The sequence below is a fragment of the Nicotiana tabacum genome, chromosome 21, assembly GCF_000715075.1.
Source record: "Nicotiana tabacum cultivar K326 chromosome 21, ASM71507v2, whole genome shotgun sequence".
NCBI lineage: Eukaryota > Viridiplantae > Streptophyta > Magnoliopsida > Solanales > Solanaceae > Nicotiana > Nicotiana tabacum.
The window spans coordinates 10,613,914-10,635,123 of NC_134100.1; positions in this window are offsets into that span (position 1 = coordinate 10,613,914).

Sequence of the window (21,210 nt, forward strand, 5' to 3'; positions counted from 1 at the left end):
TGGTTCCCGGCCAGATAATTTTTGTGAATTTGTGCAATTAGCAAATAAACAAGTAAGGCTCAAGTAATAGGGGATTTAAGTTAAACACACAAGCGTTTGAAAACAATTATTGAAAGGTGAAATTTTGAAAAGTGTTATAATCTAAGGCATGCTTATGAATGTAAAGGTTGTCTGTAATATAGATCAAATCAATGCAATATCCGGTATGACACTCTTCAAAAGAGGGGATACACGTGGTATTAGCATACAGGTCATCATATTCATATCTACCTCTTTCCCGCCCCGTTAAGGTAATTAAAGCAAGGGTTGGTCTCGACTCTTATTGCATGATGTTACATGTCCCTTCCTATCAGTCCCGAAGGAATTTAGGACTACTATTCCTATAAGGAGGGGGTTCTAGGCAGACCCTCATGTTTAAAGGCAAAATACTAAGGCGACATACAAAAACATATAAGACTGCAATTAGGGGGGACATATAAGCAAGTAGAAGGCTCAGTTATACTTCCACAAAGAATGCACATAGATAGCATGACTTATATACAGTTAAGTTCTGAATTTAAAGTCCTAAGCAGGGTGTTTAAGTCAGAACCAGATTCATTATATTACTCAGAAAAGAAGTCTGAATCAGGCATGCCTGCTGGTTGTAGCAGTTAATAGTTAAACAAAGGCAATTCCAGTTTTATTCAGGTTATTACCTAGGGCTTGCCTAGGCGTAAAACAACCAGTAGTTGTTCCGAATCATTAAGACGGTTTTTATTACCTAAAAACATGTTGTTCTAGGTGTTCAGCGCATAGAATTATTGCCAATTGATTGTAAAAACTGAGTTAAATTATTTTATTCATTTTTGTGCATTCATAGTTAGCTTAAGCGTGCTTAAGCAAATATAAATGAAATCCTAAAGACATGGTATCTAATGTACAGAGATGCAGAATGATCTAGAATCCTAAGCAGGATTTCTATATGCACAAATATTACAGCGTTTAAACATGATTTCACGAATATGCATAAATGATATGTTTGTTAGTGTTGTTTAGCCTAAAATAGGATCTCTAAGTGTGCATGGCAATAGGAACATGATCGCAGAAACTCCGATTATTAACATAATTAACGCAGACTTTTATAAGTGATATGATAATGAAATGGACATGTTGAAAACAGTAAGTGTAAATCATAGGGAACATGATCTCTAATGCATGAAATGAGTCATAAGTATGGTTTCTATTGCGCAAGTAGGAAAATAAACCTAATAATATGTTTTCTAACCCTCTTTATAACTAAAGCATGCATAGTCACCCCTTCCCTTTTCACTATCCGTCCCCAGAGTTGTTTACAAATTATTACAGACCATGTGATTGAATTACATAAGAAAAAATGCACAAAATAAGAAGTTACAACCATAGGAAGCCTGATCCTAACTTCCTCTCTGAGTTGTGTAATAAACCACTTCAATGCCAATATTGTTCCAAAGCCTTTTTCATATCTGGGTGTGTCAAAGTTCCCTAAGGACCTCAAGGGATCCGGGGCAGAGCTCACACCCAGATTGCATAACCAAGAGAGCTAGTGCAGTGTGTAAGGGCCAGCTCTTATGTGTCCAAGTTCAGAGGGAGCTCAAGGGTCCCAAAGCAAGGCTCACATAAGAGGGGCAGAACCTAATGATCTAAGAGTGCATGTGAGAGTGCTGGACATAGACTCAAAGGAGTTGAGTTGGCAAATAGTTTTAGAAACAACATGTTTGAAGTGAGTTTGTAAAACAGCAGAAGAATTTCCTAATAAAACAGTTTTTGAAAAGGGAAAGGGGGTAGGAGCAACAACAATAACACACACAGAACCAGTTCAGAAAGAATTACATGTTTCAACAGTTACAAACAGGGGAGTAGAGGTTGGGGACATAGAGGACCCAAATCAGAAACACACATTTAGTCATGAATTAAGTACATTATAAACATGCTAGTTGAAGGACATAAAAAGCAAAAAGTAAATATGCTGATCACATTTGAATAGGGAAGGGAAGAATTTAAGCAAACTGAGTAAAGCAATAAACAAACAGTACAACTCAACAGCACGAGCCGTTAAGTTAGTGCAGAAAGAGACAGTGATTGACAACAAGGGAACACATAGGTGTTGAGTTTCAGAATTTAAGAACATACCAGTTTAAGGAGCAAAGTGCAGAAAAAGTAAAGCAATAAGAGTTCCACAGTCTAGCCTTGGCTTTCAGCCGGCTAGACAAAGCAATAGCACAAGTAGTAGAGAAAGAAAAGAGAGTTTGAATGTGTATGTATGTGTTCTGAGCTAGTTGTTCATGTCTTGTTAATGAAAGCATTAGGGTATTTATAGCCTTTAAAACGAGTAGTAAAATAAGGTAACAAGTAAAGGTTTGACACAAATATGGAAGTAATCACAGTCAGAATCAATTAATACAAGTATTCCCTTTAATCAAAGAATTACTGCTCAAATGGATACTAACAGGGGTAATTAAGGAAAGAAAATCAATTTGAAAAAGATTGATTTCTGACCATATAAGGGATAGTAAAAGTATAGAGTAAATAATTAAGTCTAAGTACAAAATATACTTAATTTTGGTCATGATTCTGCACTTCGCCATATAAATAGAGAAGAATGAACATGCAAGGCCAACCGTATTGACAAAAGAAACAACTAGATGTACGCAAACATACAATAGTAACAGGAGTAGGCTAGGGCTTAGTAGTAAAAGAACCTACTCGAAGCATAGTAGTCAACAAAGTCAAGCAGTCACATAGAACCAAAAATGAAGGAAACAGTCTAACACATAGCAATAGGTAAAGGAGATCTTTTAAAAACTCTCAGTAACAAGTGAGGAAAATTTCAATAAACTAGGGTTTTAACAGAGCTGAGTTAAAAGGGTAAGAACTCAGAATTAGTCAAAGAAAAAGGTTTAAACACAAAGAACTCAGTCGAAATATGTATACAAAATAAAAGACGATTTCAGAACCTTGGATAAAACCAAAGATATTTAGGGTTTTCAACATGCTGATTCAGGTAGAAGAAAAGCATAAACAAATCGTTTGAACATAGTAAAATCATAAAACAACACTGAAAATCGGAGAAGAGATCTTTTAAAAGAGGTTAAGAAAAACCCTAATCGTTGAAGACGAAAAGTCGCTTTGAAAAATCGGAAAACCTTTAAGGAAAACACTTAAGAGGTTCATAACATACACATATCTAACACAAATCTGAAAGAAAATTGGAAAGCCTTTAAAGTTAGGGTTTCAGAGAACCCAGAAAAATGAGAAAGACTTCGAAAAGTTACCGATCTAGCTGGAAAAGCCATGGATCCGTCTCGAACGGCCATGGATGGCCGGAGAAAGGCCATGGATAGAAGTGTGCAAGGTATGGACGAAAATAGGCAACCAGGAGATATAGAAGAACGGTATACATCTGAAATGGCCATGGGAGTCCATGGATTGAGTGAGGATTGAAGGGGTTTAGGGTGGATTTGGGTGGCGGCGGCTAGGGTTAGACTTAGATTTCAGAGAGGGTTTGAGAGGAGAGGGATTCAAGGCGGCGGGTTGGTAGAAATGAATTAGGTTAAGGGGGTCGTTTAAGTTTATTTTAGGTAGATGGAATGATGGACGTTGATCTAAATGATCATCGGCATAGATTAAATGGAGTAGGTGGGGATATGGGTTTGGGTAGGGTTGAAAAGGGTTAAGGTCGGGTTTAATTAGAAATTGAGCCGGGGAATTGGGGCTTGATTTGGTTGTAATTGAAAGCCAAATGTGGCTACGAGTTAAATAACCACTTTTTTCTCTTTTTAAAATATAAAAAATAGCAAATAGATTTCTAAAAATAAATTCAAAGTACTAAAATAATTTATAATATATAATTAATAATATAAAATACAGGACCCAATTTTATGAATATAAAACCTAATTAAACTTTAAAAAGGGCTAATATTGCAATTATATGCAATTTAGCTTTAAAAATACTAAATAAAATTGTAAAAATATGTAAAAAATATTTTTAGCCATATTGTGGAATAAATATAAAAATTCAATAGATGAATTAACAAAATAATAATTTTGAAAATAATTATTGGTATTTTATGGATAAAAAGGGGGAAATAAATCAATCAAAAACCCTTTAAAAAATGGAAAAATAATAAACCCCTTGGACATGCTTATATATGCATACATATGCTATATTTTGCAAATTGAAAATATATAGGGAAAACTGGGTATCAACAGCTGCTCCTCTTTACTCGGGAATGATGAAAGAGTTTTTGGGTAAAGAAATGATGGCCAATTTTGACCGAGTGAAATGGTTTGAAGAGGTTAGGTCGCGCCCTAGCTTATGAGCTACATACATATCCCTGGTTTTATAGGAATCAGGCCGTATGTAGGTCAGGATCCATCAGCGGAGTATACCGATGAAGATCTTTCCAGAACGGACGCAATATCTAGGGCTGGGTGAGTGAACGGTTTACAGGACTAGGTAGGTTTGACATGGCTTAGGGGAACCGGAGTGGGATCGCTCTTGCCGGTATGGCCGTTTCTCGCTGGTTTACCTACAATTAGAAATAATACAAGCGTATACTGTGCATAAATTTAACCATGATGCAAATTTCCGTCGGACCATGAATGTTGTCTTTGGACGGTTAGGATGACGTCTTTAGACCATGATGTCCTGGGCCATGAAGCGTATGATAAATGATTCGTAGGCCATAAAATGATGCTCTCGGGCTATGAGGATGGTGCCTCCGAACCATGATGCCTTTGAATAATGATATGCAAAAGACTGAAAGAGATCCTCAGTCCATGACATGGTGTTCTCGGGCTATGAAGATGGTGCCTCTGAACGATGTCGCCTTTGGATGAATTGGCAATATTTCAGCCCATGAAAGATGCAGTAGTATGATGTGGACAAGATAGAGCTCAGTCTTGCAATTTGAAGGGCAGAGCTTATCCTGTAAGAAAAGAGAAATAAATAGTGCTTTAGATGGCGCTTAATTTCGAAGAAAACTGGAGGCAAAGCTTAGCCTTGGAAGGCAGAATGATAGCCTTATGCAAAGATGTGAATGCAGATGGAGGTAGAGCTTAACCTCAGAAGGCAGAATGGTGGCCTTATGCGATGCAAAAATACATATGGAGACAGCGTTTAGTCTCGAAAGGCAGAATGGTAGCCTTATGCAGATTTGAAGGCAGAATAGTAGCCTTATGCGATGAAGAAATGCAGATGGAGACAGCATTTAGTCTCGGAAGGAAGAATGGTAACCTTATGCAGATTTGAAGGCAGAATAGTAGTCTTATGCAATGCAGATGCAGATGCAGATGAAGGTAGAGCTTAACCTCGGAAGGCAGAATGGTAGCCTTATGCAGATTGGAAGGCAAAATAGTAGCCTTATGCAATGCGAATGCAGATGGAGACAGCGTTTAGTCTCGGAAGGCAGAATAGTAGCCTTATGCAATGCAAATACGGATGGAGACAATATTTAGTCTCGGAAGGCCGAATAGTAGCCTTATGCAAGAAAATAAAATAATGAATAATAGTAGAGATTTCTAAGCTGATAGCAGATCGCGGCATTGTGATTACTGGGAGCATTGTGACTTCGGGGCATTAATCGTGTGTGCTAATAGAAAATGTTGGCAACTACAATGGTTCGGAGAGTCGTACTCTTGAACAATGTTTGTTCCACGGGCGTACAGTATGTTTAATGATTTTGCAATCCTAGTGCCTACATCCAAAGAAAAATTGTGAGTTTTATAAGGGGGACGGTTAGTTCGTATCTCCGCTGGCTTTGCTTGACTCGTACAGTTTTGATCTGGTGATACCGTCTGTATCATTGGGGTACCGTTGCTAAACAAAGCAGTTTCAATAATAAACATGCATGATTTTATAAAAGTATGACATAAATGTATAGTTAAAAATATCTTTCAGATGAACCAACGATTGTGACGTGGTTCCGGACATTGCAACCTTTCCTGCTATGGAATTTTGAGGGTCCTCCCCAAAATTCTGTCCCAGTTTGATGGGTTGACGCTTCTGACTATTGCTCATGCGACGATTGGATGAAATTACTTCGGAATTTTGAGGGTTCTCCTCAAAATTCTGCCCTAGTTTCCAATTGCGGGGGGAAACGAAAATTTTATTGAATTGTGACCGAACACATTGGGCTGCCTACGTATCCCCTCTTAAACAGGAATTAGGTCAGGCGTAGTTCAATTTACATCATATAAGGAAAGCATAAAGATTATATAGTAACGCTTGACTGCATCTGAATCAATCGGCTTTGGTCAGACTTCTCCGTCCATTTCTGCAAGTATGAGGGCTCCTCCTGTCAGAACCCGGTGAACCATGTATGCACCCTACTAGTTGGGAGAGAACTTCCATTTGGCTTCATCTTGATGCGGAAAAATTTTCTTTAACACCAGCTGCCCCGGTGTGAACTGTCTTGGCTCGACTCTCTTGTTGAAGGCTATGGACATTATGTTCTGGTAGAGTTGGCCGTGGCAAACTGCATTCATTCTCTTTCTGTCTATAAGGGCTAGTTGCTCATAACGAGTCTTTACCCACTCTGCGTCGTCGAGCTCAGCTTCTTGTATGATCCTTAGGGAAGGAATTTCCACCTAGGCGAGAATGATAGCCTCTGTACCGTAAACCAGCATGTAGGGGGTTGCCCTAGTTGATGTGCGGACTATGGTGCGATACCCCAATAGAGCAAATGATAACTTCTCGTGCCACTGTTTATGATTTTCTATTATTTTCCTCAATATCTTCTTGATATTCTTGTTGGCGGCTTCTACAGCTCCTTTCATTTGAGGCCTATAGGTTGTGGAATTCTTGTGTTTGATCTTGAAAGTCTCACACATAGCTTTCATCAAGTCGTTGTTGAAATTGGAGCCGTTATTAGTAATGATTGACTCTGGAATCCCGAATCGACAAACAATGTGGTCGCGGACAAAGTCTGCCACGACTTTCTTAGTTACTGCTTTGTAAGATGCTGCTTCGACCCATTTGGTGAAATAGTCGATGGATACTAGGATAAACCTGTGTCCGTTGGAAGCGGCATGCTCGTTTGGTCCAATAACATCCATTCCCCAGGTGGTGAATGGCCATGGTGAGCTGGTTATATTGAGCTCGCTTGGAGGTACCTTTATCATGTCTACATAAATCTGACAATGGTGGCATTTCCGAACATATTGGATGCAGTCTGTTTCCATAGTCATCAAAAAGTAACCATCCCAGAGTATCTTTTTTACTAAGACAAAACCGTTCATATGTGGACCGCAGGTCCCAGCATGAATTTCCTCTAGTAGCCTGGATGCTTCCTTTGCGTCAACACATCTTAATAATCCCAAATCAGGAGTCCTCCTATACAGGATTCCTCCACTATGAAAGAAGTTGTTGGACAATCTCTGAAATGTGCGTTTATGAATAGGATTAGCAAGCTCCGGGTATTCTCATTTTGCCAAATATTCCTTAATATTATGAAACCAAGGCTTTCCGTCTGCTTCCTCTTCAACAAGGGCACGGTAAGCTGGCTGATTATGGATTTTCACTGGAATGGGATCAATAAAATTCTTGTCTGGATGTTGTATCATAGATGATAGCGTAGCCAATGCAATGCATCGGCGAACTCGTTCTAGATCCTAGGAACATGCTGGAATTCCATTTTCGTGAACCTCTTTCTCAATTCTTGTACATGATGCAGATACGGGAGTATCTTGGAGTTCTTGGTTGCCCATTCTTCACATACCTGATGCATAAGTAAGTCTAAATCTCCAATTACTAGCAGCTCTTGAACGTTTATGTCAATGGCCATTTTGAGCCTTAAGATGCAGGCTTCATACTCGGCCATATTGTTGGTACAGGGAAACCTGAGTTTGGCAGACAACGGGTAATGCTGACCGGTCTCTGATACTAGGACTGCTCATATGCCACCTCCTTTGAAATTTGCCGCTCAATCGAAGAACATTCTCCAACCTTCATAGGATTCTGCAATGTCTTCTCCTATGAATGATACCTCTTCATCAGGAAAATACATTTTTAGGGGTTCGTATTCTCCATCCACGGGATTCTCAGCGAGGTGATCTGCCAGTGCATGTCCCTTGACCGCCTTCTAAGTTACATAAACAATGTCGAACTCACTCAACAAGATCTACCACTTGGCTAGCTTGCCGGTAGGCACGGGCTTCTGAAAGATGTACTTCAAAGTATCCATCCTCGATATGAGATATGTAGTATAGGAACAGAAGTAATGTCTCAGCTTCTGAGCTAACCAAGTCAAAACACAACAGGTGCGTTCCAATAGATAATATCGGGCCCCGTACGAGGTGAACTTCTTACTGAGATAATAAATGGCTTGTTCCTTCCTCCCCGTTTCATCATGTTGTCCCAAAACACAACCGGAAGCTTCATCTAGCACTGCAAGGTAGAGTAGTAAGGGTCTACCTGGCTCAGGCGGGACTAAGAATGGCGGTGTTGATAGGTACTCCTTGATTCTGTCGAAGGCCTTTTGGCAGTCATCGGTCCATTTGGTAGCAGAGTCCTTCTTCAACATCTTAGAGATTGGCTCACAGATAACTGTAGACTGTGCTATGAATTGGCTGATGTAGTTGAGCCTTCCCAAGAAACTCATCACATTCTTCTTGTTCTTTGGCGGTGGTAGTTCTTGAATGGCTTTGACTTTTGATAGATCCAGTTCTATTCCTCGGAGACTCACAATAAACCCAAGCAATTTCCCAACATGAACCCCAAATGCACACTTTGCGAGGTTTAGTTTCAGGTTATACCTCAACAATCTATTTGAAGAACTTTCTCAGATCTTCCATGTGGTTAATGGCCTTCTTGGATTTGATAATAACATTATCTACATATACCTCTATCTCCTTGTGTATCATATCATGGAAAATCATAGTCATGGCCCTCATGTAGGTGGCCCCTACATTCTTCAAGCCGAACGACATTATCTTGTAATAGTACATTCCCCACGGCGTAATGAAAGCCATTTTCTCAGCATCTTCTTCATCCATCCAGATCTGATGATAACCAGCGAAGCAATCTACAAATGACTGCAGCTCATGCTTGACGCCAGCTCATCTTCGTGGAAGGTGATTTTGTGGCTTTCCAATATTTGTCCTACCATATTTGCTATTTCGCCCCCAGTTATGTTGTTGGGCACATAAGCTTCACTCAATATCTTCATCAAGGCATTTTTGTGTGCGTTAGAGCTCTGTAGAAGAGCTAGGATGAAGATTTGTGCTGGTGTTTTGTTCAACTGCTCAACGACCGAATACTCCTTAGCTTGTATTTTCCTCCAAATATCATTGGGACCAGTTTCAGTAATCCGTCCTGAGGCTTGCTTGCTGGACTCAGCTAGGTGCTCTGGAGTGTAAACCCTGCCTGTTCTGGTCATACCCTGTGCAACAATTGCTTCTCCCGTCTTGGTCTTTCCTTTCCTCCTTGCTTCAGCTGTGTAATCCCATGGTATGGCATTTGAGTGGAACGGTGTAATGCCTGACATTGCTACAGGAATGGGTACCCTCGGTGGTAACATAGCAACTTCAAAGAGTACAGGTGCCTTTGAAGCCCCAGACTCAACCTCAATCGGCCCGGACACCTTCGTAGAAGAAGGTGCTTCAAATTCGAGAGGTATAGACATGTTTACTTCATTGCCCCTGGAGGGCTGGTTCTGCACAACAATCGGGTTAAGTGTGACTATCGGTTTCTTTGGCTCATCATCCTCAGCAATCAATCCTATCGATCCCTTGGGGTCCCAGTCATCTTCGATCTCGATCATATGAATGTCCCCACCTTTGTGATCAGGCAGAGGGTTGTTGCGGATATTAGGAGCAGGATCCTTTGCTACGATAACCTTATTGTCGATCAAAGTTTGAATCTTGTCCTTCAACGAGCGGCACTCATCAATGGTATGTCCTTCCATGCCGGAGTGGTACACACAGGTCTTATTAGGGTTGACCCACTGGGAAGGATTTTCTGGAGTTATGGCAGGGATAGGGGAGGCATAACCAGCAGCTTTAAGTTTCTCATACAGCTGGTCAATTGGCTCAGCGATGGCTGTATATTGTCTGGGAGGTCTGCGGTCAAAATTTGGTCTGGGTCTAGGGAAATTTTGGCGAGTGGGAGGTGATTGGTAGTGAGAGGGTTGGGCATTATAAGCTTGGTAAACAGGTGCAGGTTGAGAGTATCTGGGTGAAGTGGGTTGATATGTGGGAGGTGGAGATGATTGGTAAACGGGTGGTGGATTTTGGTAAGAGGGTGCGAGTGTTTGGTAATTCGGGATAGGTTGATATGTAAGTGGAGGTGACGGGTAAGTGTGGTATTTTAGTGGTGATTTGGCTCCTTGTGCGACCATCACGGCATTGACATCCTTCTTCTTGGTCGTGCCACCAGACTGTAAAACCTTGTTGGTGGCCTGCAATGCTTCAAGATTAGTAACCATACCATTCTTAATTCCTTCCTCAATTCTTTCTCCCAGCTTGATGATATCGGAGAATTTCTGGCCCTCGATCAGCATCAACCTCTCATAAATATTGTGGGTCCTGGGCCCGGACGAAGAATTTGTTCATTTGTTCCTCTTCTAAGGCCAGCCTGACCTTAGCAGCCTTTGATCTCCAATGAGTAGCATACTCGCGGAATGTCTTAGTAGGCTTCTTCTTCAGATTCTGGATGTAGAATACATCCGGTGCATTCTCCGTATTGAATCGGAACCTATCCATGAAATCTGATGCCATACTTACCCAGCTTTTCCATTTCTTGGGGTCCTGACTGATGTACCAGGATAAAGCATCCCCCTTCAGGCTTCTCATGAAGAGCTTCATATGGATTTTCTCATTCCTTCCGACTCCGACCAGCTTATCATAATATATCATCAAATGGACTTTGGGATCTCCCGAGCCATCGAACATTTCGAACTTGGGAGGTTTTTATCCCTCCGGAAGTTCAACATCTAGCTGAATACAGAGGTCCTCATAATTCAGCTCATTTATGCCTTTGTTTCCTTCCATGCCCTGGACTCGGCTAGTCAACTTCTTGAGTTCTGCTGCCAAGTTTCTGATAAGAGAGTCCTTGTCATCAGACTCAGGTGCACTTGAGATTGGTTGAGTGTAGTGGAGTATGGTATCTACGTAGATGGGAGTGTTGTGGGGGTAGTCGTTTGTGGTGTTCAGTGGTTCAGGAATGAGTAGTGGAGTGTTGTTTGGAGTGTGGCATGTGTTGTAGTTTTGAGCATGAGTGGGTTGCATCTGTGGTTGTGGGGTGTTCTGTGGAGGTGCGGGATTTTGAGCATTTGGAAAGTTAACATCAGGAGCGGTGAGAGTGAATGATAAATTTGCCAAGTTCCGAACTTGATCCAGTTCTTCTTGGAATTTCAACAGTTTCTGCTCAAGTTGGGCAGCAGTTTCCTTAGCAACCGGGGTACCCTGAGGAATCTCAATTCTTTCAATTTCCTTTCTAGAGCTTGAATCTCCCATTCTACCTTTGTTCTTATTCCGGATAGGACTCGGAGGAGGAGGAGGAGGTGGAGGGCCCTTGGATCTCGTACTGTATGATGATGGTGCCAGAATGCACGAACTAACCTTTAGGGAGGGGAATAAAAAATAAAGAAAAACAAAAAAGGTAACAAGTTAGTGTGGGTTATGAGAAGAAAATGTTGCAATATTTAAACACATTGTGCAAGAATATAAATCGCGTCCTAATTTGGGTGTCTTGTTGTGCCCGAGGTAGACCTAGCGATAAATTAATTTGGAGGACTTATAATGCTAAATGCCTCATTTTATTGATAAAAATAAGACGAATCCAAAATGATGCTAAATAAAATGTCACTAGTGGCCATCGGCCTTATTACATCATTAAAAGCAAAATAAAAGACTACTAACTACTTGGTCCCAGAAGGACCTTCCCCAGATTCGGTATTTTTATCCCCCTCGAACAGCTTCACCAGCTCGTGCAGTCCTAGAAGCAGATAAGCTTGGGCCAAATGTCCGCTTGCATTCCCTTCAGCGTTTCGACAATCTTCAATCCTCTTGAGGAACGTTCCTTCTAGCTCCACTAGACCCCGCTCCAAATATCCTAGTCGCTTGTTGGCGCTGACAGCCATATCCTTCCACTCTTCGACCAACTTCTGATGGGCTTCTTGTATTTCCCGATGCTCACTTTCACACTCTCGAATCCTCTTGTGCAGCTGATTGTACTTAACCCGTGCTTCAGCTTTCTCGTCGATGATTCTATGTCCGTGAATGAACCCGAGCTGACCCATACCATTGTGATTATCTTCCAACTAACCCGAATAGTGCGGCATGCAATCAGCGTGATACCTTTTTGGCTCAATAGATTCTTTCCCCAAAACGATCTTGTAATGCCACATGTGTTGAGCTTGGAATTTGTGAGGGCTATCATTGTCCTAGAAATCAGCCCTAAAGTGACTCATTTTGTCGACCCTTGGTATGATTTGCTTTCTTCTAGCCTGCCTCATGGCTCGGAGGGGAACGTAGGGATAAGTTCCTCTTAGACCAATGAGTATGAGAAATAGTGCTTCTCAGGATCGAACAATGAATTCTTCCGTAGGGAACCATTCGACCATCCACTGTACCTGGTCTTCTTTTAGATTCTCAAATAGCTCCACCCATCTTCCAGTGTCCTCTGGCTGAGCGAACATGTTAGGCATATAATTCATACGCCTTGGCTGGTGGAAGGCAATGTGATCATCCAAGTCTATGCGTAAGATCTCATATCGGTATTCTCCTTTCTAGAGGTACTCCATGAGCCAGAGCTGAAGTAATAAATTGTATCCCTCAAAATGGCTGGCTTTTCGCTGTCAGTTGTCCAGAGCCCGGTATATCTCAGCAGCAATCATGGGCAAATACTGAAAGGTTGTCCGCCAATTCCTTCCATCAGAGTCTTGGTTACCATGGCCAGTCTGGTGTGGATCCTAGCTTTCTTCATAGGGAACACTATCATCCCCAGGAAACAAAACATGAATACGAAGACCCTTCTATGAATATGCCCCGGTGAGGTGAGGGCAAATTCATCTGAGTAGGTGTGGTATGACTTGCTATGGTCGTACCTCTCGTACAGATAGTCGAATGGGATGTAGGAGTCTTTCAAACAGGTCAAGTCTGGGTTCTTCTTCAGTCCCATCATCTTAAGGAAACCCCTACCCTTGCGATAAGCAAACCCGGAGTCTCCCAAGGAATACCAGCTAAGCCTCATATTTCTTCGAGCAAAGGAGTCATTTCAAGGTCCCCGAAGCGGAACACGGACATGTCACTATCCCAGAACAGAGTTGCGGCCTCTATGATTTTGTTGTCAGGCTGGATTTCTAGAAGAGAAGGTAGATTCCCTAAGTATTTATGGACGAGTGTGTGATCACTGGAGTGGAGATCTTCCCACCAATTTAGCAACCTTGGATGAATGTTGGTTACCATGCCAAATCTGGGGACTTCGTGCCTCATTTTCTGCAAAATAGAGTGTTAGACCCTTACCCCGCCAGACTCGACTATTTAAACCAATAATTAGCATAAAAAGCATTTAGTTCTCCAAATAAATGCACAGAACATGTAGGTGTCTGTTTGGGTTTCAGGGAACCCGATGGACTTTGGACAAGGCTATCTTAATGAGTCATTATGTGGACAACATAACTGACTCGGCTAGGTTTGACCATGATGCATGCACAGTTAAACAAAGTAAGGTTTCTATCGGGGTATTAGATAGGTACCTTTGAGTGGACAACTCAAGAGGGAAAGGCACGGAACCGTCTACTGCACCGCTAATCGATTGGTTTTACCGCAAATACGCCTTTGCCGAATTTAAAGGGTGATAATATTGGAAGAGCGCAACCACTCATTATAAGCGTTGCTATGGTATTTGTTTGGCACGAGTGGAATATGATGTTGAAGATGCAGTTTACAAGAATAAAACAAATTGACATGTATTTTCACGTTCATAAGATAAATGATTATAATAATTATAGTAATTACAACAGTATTGAAATAAAGCAGTAAAGGAAAGCAGTTACAGGAAAGAAAAGACATAAAGAGCCAAGTCAGTTTCGTAGTGAAAGAATAAAAGACAGTAAATAAAGCAATTAATGAGATAGTAAAGTCACAAGCAACATGCAATGGTAAAAGCCTAAAGAATATCCCCAGCAGAGTCGCCATGTTGTGGACGCCCCCTTTTTCTGTAACCGTGGGGTCAAAAATTGGGTATACGACATTGGGAGGACAACTCTATTCCCTTTCGAGAATTGGGTCTTAGAAGTTGAAGAGTAGTCACCTAATGATTATAGTGCATTAGGACACTTTTAAGAAAGGTTCGAGTTGGAAAACCAGAGTTCGGGTAAGGGCTAGAAATTATCTCGAGGGGAAGGTGTTAGGCATCCCTCAAGATCCACTAGTGTGGTCCTGGTCATGTTACAATTGTGACTTTACAAGTAAACAATCAAGGCTCAAATAAGGACTCGCATATAACATTGCAATTAGGTTGAAAACTTTTGAAGGCAAGTAGAGAGGGCAGAAATTTATGAAAAGGGATTTGAATAGTTTTACAAGAAGAGATGAAAGCAAATAAAGGGAAGGGAGTCCTCGGTTTACGATTAATATGGATCACTTCAATGCAATATCCAGCAATCACTCCTCGGAAGAGGGGTCGCACGTGATATTAGCGCACCGGTCATCATATCCATATTCTACCCTTCCCACCCCGTCAAGGTATTAAAGCGCGAAGAGTTTCGTTACTTATTGCATGCTAGTACTCGTCCCAATCCTATCAGTCCCGGAGACATTTAGGACTACTAATCCTAAAGGGAAAGGGATTTAGGGCCTTTTGAGAGTTTCAAAGGACAAAATACTAAGGCGTCAATCAAAACACATAATACAAGTAAAAGTGGAGGTAGATAAGCAAGTAAGACTCAAGTAAACCTCCTTAAATCAGATAAGCCATAAAGTTTAGCATGTCTCGCATGTACTGGTTTGGTCTTAAGATTAAAGCGATAAACGAACTGATTTAACTCATATTTTTAGACAGGAAGTCCACATTATGGCTCACTCGAATGCAGTTGTCAAAGACTGAGCCACTTTAATTAGTCAATTTTACCTTAAATGTGGGATATAACTGCTGATTGTAAAGGAGTTGCAGAATAAGATAAGTTTCAGAAAAGATTGCAGACTTAATACAAAGAAAATGGTTTAAAACGAGTTTCAGAAAACATACTTGTTTAAGAAAAAACATTCCCGAGTTTTAACAAAAGAACTAAATTGCAGATTGATTCAAAATGTTTATTAGATAAGTATAAAGAAGTGAATTAAGATTGATTTGAAAAAAAATGTCAAATTATCAGGAAAGCAGTAAGTTTTCAGAAAATATGCACTGATTTGAGAATATTTATCAAGAAGGAAAAAGATGCACTGGTAGAAAAGTTTTAAGGGTTCAGAAAACGTGCAGAAAGTCGCTTGTTTTAGCAAAAAGGGGCAGTACTATTTTAGACGAGTGAAACAATTCTGATTTGAAGTTCCTATAGGCATGATCTCTACAAGTTACTGATTTTAATACCTTTCAAACGTTAACAGCCTTACAAACATGATATCTATATGCTGGCTTAAAGTAAAACCTAACGGTTTGCCTAATGTCATTATAAATGCAGAAATGCAAATTCCCATAGGCATGGTATCTATATGCATAGTTGCAGAAATCAGAAAGTTAGATCCTATAAGCATGGTTTCTACTTGTGAGATTGCATAGATCAAAAATTAAATCCTATAGGCATGATCTCTACCCTTTGTGCATAAAGTAACCCCTCCCTTTTCTATAAATCCCCATGAGTTTATACAAATTATTACAGGCCAATAAAAACAAGACAGAAATTAAAAGTACATCAGAAATCATCAACTACATCCGAGCAGCCTAATTCAGACTTAGTGTCTAACAATATGAAATTGAACCATTTCCGAAATCCATATTTCCAAAGCCTTCTCTTATCTGGGGTGTTTCATAGATCCAAGGAGTTTCAGGAACTCCAGGCAGTGCTTACACCCCAAATATATTGCAGATTTAGATTATAGTGTAGTGTGGAAATGCCAGCTCTCAGATGTCCAAGTTTGGAGGGAACTCAAGGTCCCAAAGCAAGGCTCAAGAGAGAGGGGTAGAACTTAAGATTCTAGGAATAGGTGTAAGTGCACAATGGGGAGGGGAATCAAAGAGAGACAGGGCAAGCTAGTGGTCATGCCCAGCAATCGGGATGCTGGCACACCCCTGACCAGCTGCTGGTCAAGCATTGAGAGTTAGGATCCATTGTGGATCAAGCCAAGTCCTGGACAGTAATTAGGATACTGTCAGGCCAAGAACTTAACTCGGCACATAGAAGGGTATAGGGGTAGAGGATTCATAACAGAAATAGAAGCAAGGATGAAAAATATTTAATGCAAATTACTAAACATAGGCAGTAGAGTAACATCAGTCTGAAGGTGTGAAGTAAACACATAGGAGGTGAGGCAGAATATTTAAACAAAAGACATACCAGTTTCAAAGAAAATAAGTAAGCAAAAGTAGCCTTGAGAGAACCAAGTTGTAAACAGCAGTTCCAAAAGATCTCAAGCAAAGCCGAATTTAAAACAGTATTGCAAAAAATTATTTTTGTTCGTGTGTATTTCAGTGTGTGTCTGTGTGTCAAAAATGTGGAAGGGTAGTCCCTTTTATAGTGCAGAGAAGCAAGTAAGAAAGGTAAGAAAATAGTTTACCATCAATTGCATAGAATTTTCCTTCAATTAGGGGATTTGATCTCAAACTGGTAGAAGATAATTAAGGAAAGAATTTTGATTAATGCCTTTTCAAAGTAGCATAAAAGGGGTAAATACATAAAGGCTATTTAAGGACAGGGTCTTGACAGTACATGGATGTAACATTTAAGGAAACAAAATCAATTAATAGCCAAGAAATCAGAATTACGAGCTCAATTCGAATGAACCAAGTCAAGAAAAGGTAAAGGGGGTTCAATCAAAGAAAATCAGTGACAATCAATCAAACCCTATTAGAGGATTTCAGAATCAATCAATGAGTTAGTAAAAACCTTTGAAAGCAGAGTTCTCATATATAAAGCACACAAATATGTGAATCAAGAAGAGGCTGTCAAATTATTTAGAAGAGGGTTTAATTGAAGAGAAGTCCAGAATCATAAGCAACGAGATGCAGGTTCAATTTGCAGACTCATAGCGAGTCTGAGAGTTCAGGGTCCCAAAGTGGAGCCTCAACTCGAACACAAAAAATCAAAATCGTCAAAGGAAACCCCCGAATCCTAGGGTTTCAAAATTGAATCAGACATGAAAGTAGGAAAGCAAGTCATTGAAACAGGGATGATAGCAGGGTTGAAATGCAAAGCAAGAAAGCCGATTTTAGAGCATAAAAGAACATGTTTTAGAAAATTCGGGGCTTAAGCAAGTTCAGAAGAGAACAAAGGATACGAACTTAAACAAAAGTCGATGAAACATGCTTAGCAAGAACACAAACAGAGTTTACTAAAGCAAAAATCAAAGAACTCAACGGTAATCATATATAGTAAAAGAGTAAGGAAAACATAACACGGATTAACATGTGAGTACTGGAGTAACATGTGTAGTAGAAAAAGAAAGTGGAAGAACGGTACATACGCAGTAAAAGAGGTCATACGAGCCTAACATAGACAAACACACGTAAGAAAGAACAAAAAGAATCAGAAAGATGCTTTTTGAAAAACCTTTCAGGAACCCTAAATCGAAGGTAAACGATTTTAAAAAGAAAATCTGGGGAAAACCTTTTAAAATGTCAAATAAAGCATAGATACAACATAGATCTAAGCAAACAAACAGAGAAAGAACCTCGAATAACTTAGGGTTTCGGAGAAATCCTAGAAATGAGAAAGGCTTGGAAACAGGTCCGATCTAAGTCGGATGAGGTAATAAAGAGGCTTAGAAGACCAAGAGCCACCGGAGCAAAGTCGGAGATGGACGGAATCTTCGAATCGATGAAGGTCTGAGCAAAGACCTTCGAGGTCTAGCCTCGAACCTTCGAGCATCAGGCATGCAAGAGCCGGAGGAGGTGAGTATAGGTTGTTCATGGCCTGAGAAGCCATGGACTCCGGCGAAAACACGGTGGAACAAAGTGGGAAGAGACTAGGGTTCTGAAGAGCCTTGAGAGAATCTGAGAGCATTTGAGATTCAAAGGCGGCAGGTCAGGTGGAAAATAAAGGAATTAGGGTAGGTCATTTGGTTTAATTATGAAAGGGTGGGTTATGGCCGTTGATCTTGAATGATCAACGGTCCAGATTTGGAAGGGTAGGTGGGAATCGGGTAGGGTCATTTAGATTGGGTTATGGGTTGGGTCAGGTTAAAAAGTGGGCCGGTCCGGTTGGGGTTGGGATTGGGTCAAATGGTGGTTAAAATTGAAATATAAAAGGGTTTGTAATTGAAATAAATGAGGCTAAATGTTAAACGACAATTTCTTCCCCTTTTATTTTATATAAAATAATTAAAAAGATTTTTAAAACAGATTAAAATCATTGAATTGATTAATAAGGTATAAGTATTAATTTAAAAATACTGGAAATAATTTAATAATAATGAAATGTTGTTAATTGTAAAATAGGCTATAATTGCAATTACATGCAATTTAGCTTTTAAATATCAAATAAATTTGTAAAAATATGCAAAAAATCACATTAATTATATTTTGGTGTAAATATGAGATTTTGGGAATTATTCACCAAAATGATAATTTTGGGAATAATTATTGAATTTTGCACTACTAAAATAGACAATAAATTGGTTTTGAAAATCTTTAAAAATTTAGGAAAAATACCAAAACACTTGGGCATGCTTATGTATGCACATATATGTTATTTTGAAAGTATTTTGAGTGTAAAAAATACTTAGGGAAAAATTGGGTATCAACAGCGATCAGGAGGTCACGGATTCGAGCCGTGAAAACAACATCTTGCAGAAATACAGGGAAAGACTGGGTACGATAGACCCTTGATTATAAATTCCTCAACATCAAAATGTTAGAAATTACCGTCTCTTCTAGAGACTTCTAGTGTGGCCCACATATAAGGTAATAAATTATTTACCTTGTCTCCCAAAGGAAATAATATATCAGATAATATTCTGTAGTTATGCATATATGGTAGTTTCTTTGATGGAAAGAAATTACCATATATTAGGAGTCCCTAGGGTAATTATAATTTATGGAGAAGTCCCTAGGGCTAAAGTATTTGCCTAAGAGTCCCTAGCCTACCTATAAATACGCATGTGATCCATCAGTCTGACATCCTACGATAGGCATAGGCTAGAAGGCTCCTTAGGTTTTCTCTCAAGGTTCTTCCAAGGAATTCCCCACATCACTTGAATAATCATGGCTGAAGGTACATTCCATGTATAATCTCCGCTGCGTTGGCTCTGTGTGTGTATTTAAATTATAACATGTGGTATCAGAGCCTTCCTTTTAGCTATGTTTTTCAGTACCTGTTGATGGTAATTATGGATATAATTTATAATGTTTCGATAACAACAAATTCGTAACTTGGAACCGAACTTTAGTCGGTAGATTACTCTTTAGCTTTTGGCTTCTGAGTGTGTTTTGTTTACTGCTAACTCTATTAGTTTTATGTATCACTGTCGGTATACTTTGATTTTTACGTTGTAAGAACAAGAGAGAAATCGTTTTTCTTGTGACGCTTATATTGATAATTGATATATTATGGTTCAAACTTGTTCTCTTCTCTCTGATCTAGAAATTACTTGGTGTTAATTCGCTTTGGAGAATCTAATATGCCAATTAGAGAGATTTGCATTAAGCTGTTTGAATAGTAAACTGCATACTGTAGCAGTACATATTTGTATAGGTGCATACAATATAAGTATTTTATAACTCTGGTTTAGGTTAGAATTGCTATTTTTGTAATACCACCCTGAGGATGATGTATTTATTTGTTTATTGTAAATAAATACTTCATTTGTCTTGAAGTTTGTGCCTATCTGATCAGTTGTAGACTTTGAAACTCACAATGATAAATTTTGATCATATTAAATAACCAATGGTAAGCATTCTGACGAGAGATTATTGTAATTTTGGGGTGGCAGTAATCACCTTTAGGCTAAAGGTTTTTAAGTTGTTAAAATAATAAAATTATTTTCTTTGGTATTGCATATTCTGTTATTTTATAATAGCCTTTGCTAATATTTGAGAAGTTCTTATAATATTATAAGAATTACTTTTGGGGAAACATAAAGTCATACTTACATTCAAGTTGCCTATTTTTTTTAAAAAAACAATCAACATTCTAGATAAGTTGATAGTTAAAGATTAAATACTGTGAGATATCATTATTGAGTTTTCTTTTATGTGATGTACTTAGGAGTAGCCATAGCATCTTGAGTACTTGATATGAAAGAAATTAAGTTGTTTAATCACATAAAGTCTAGTGATTAAAAATTTTAATGACATCTATTTAGTCCAGTTATCTCATTAGAATAGTAACCCGACCCTACAGGGAGGTAATTATTTTGGTAAGATTAATTGGAATGAGATAGTAAACCTTTAAGTTGAAAATTATCTTATGCCCACAGGTACGAATTAAATTTTATGCATTTCGGTTTACTAGTCTAATAAAGTTAGTAAATTCTATGCATGGGTTGCAACCTCTGCCCACAGGAAGGTCTAGAATTTACTATGAATCGGTATTTTACACGATTCACCTTTGATAGATTGTACTTCACAGCTTATTTATATTTATCCTTGTTTTGCTGTATTTACATTTTTTCCTACCGCTATTTTTAATGAGAATGCTCGAATTCCAATGCTTTCTGATGAGAATTATACTGAATGGAAGGAGAAAGTCCTTCTCATTTTAGGGTGCTCAGATCTAGACCTGGCACTCCGTGTGGATGAACCACCTATTCCCACGAAATCAAGTACGCCAGCTGCTAAGGCTAACTATGAGCGGTGGGAGCGATCTAATCGCTTAAGTTTAATACTCATAAAAGCTCACATAAGCCAAAGCATTAGGGGTTCTATCCCTAACAGCGATAAGGTCAAAACTTACATGAAGGCAATTGATGAACAATTTGTAAGCTCTGACAAGGCATTGGCCAGCACCCTTATGAAGAGGCTCTCAAATATGACTTTCGACAGAAGTCGCATAGTGCATGAGCACATTATGGAGATGAGAGACATTGCTGCTAAACTCA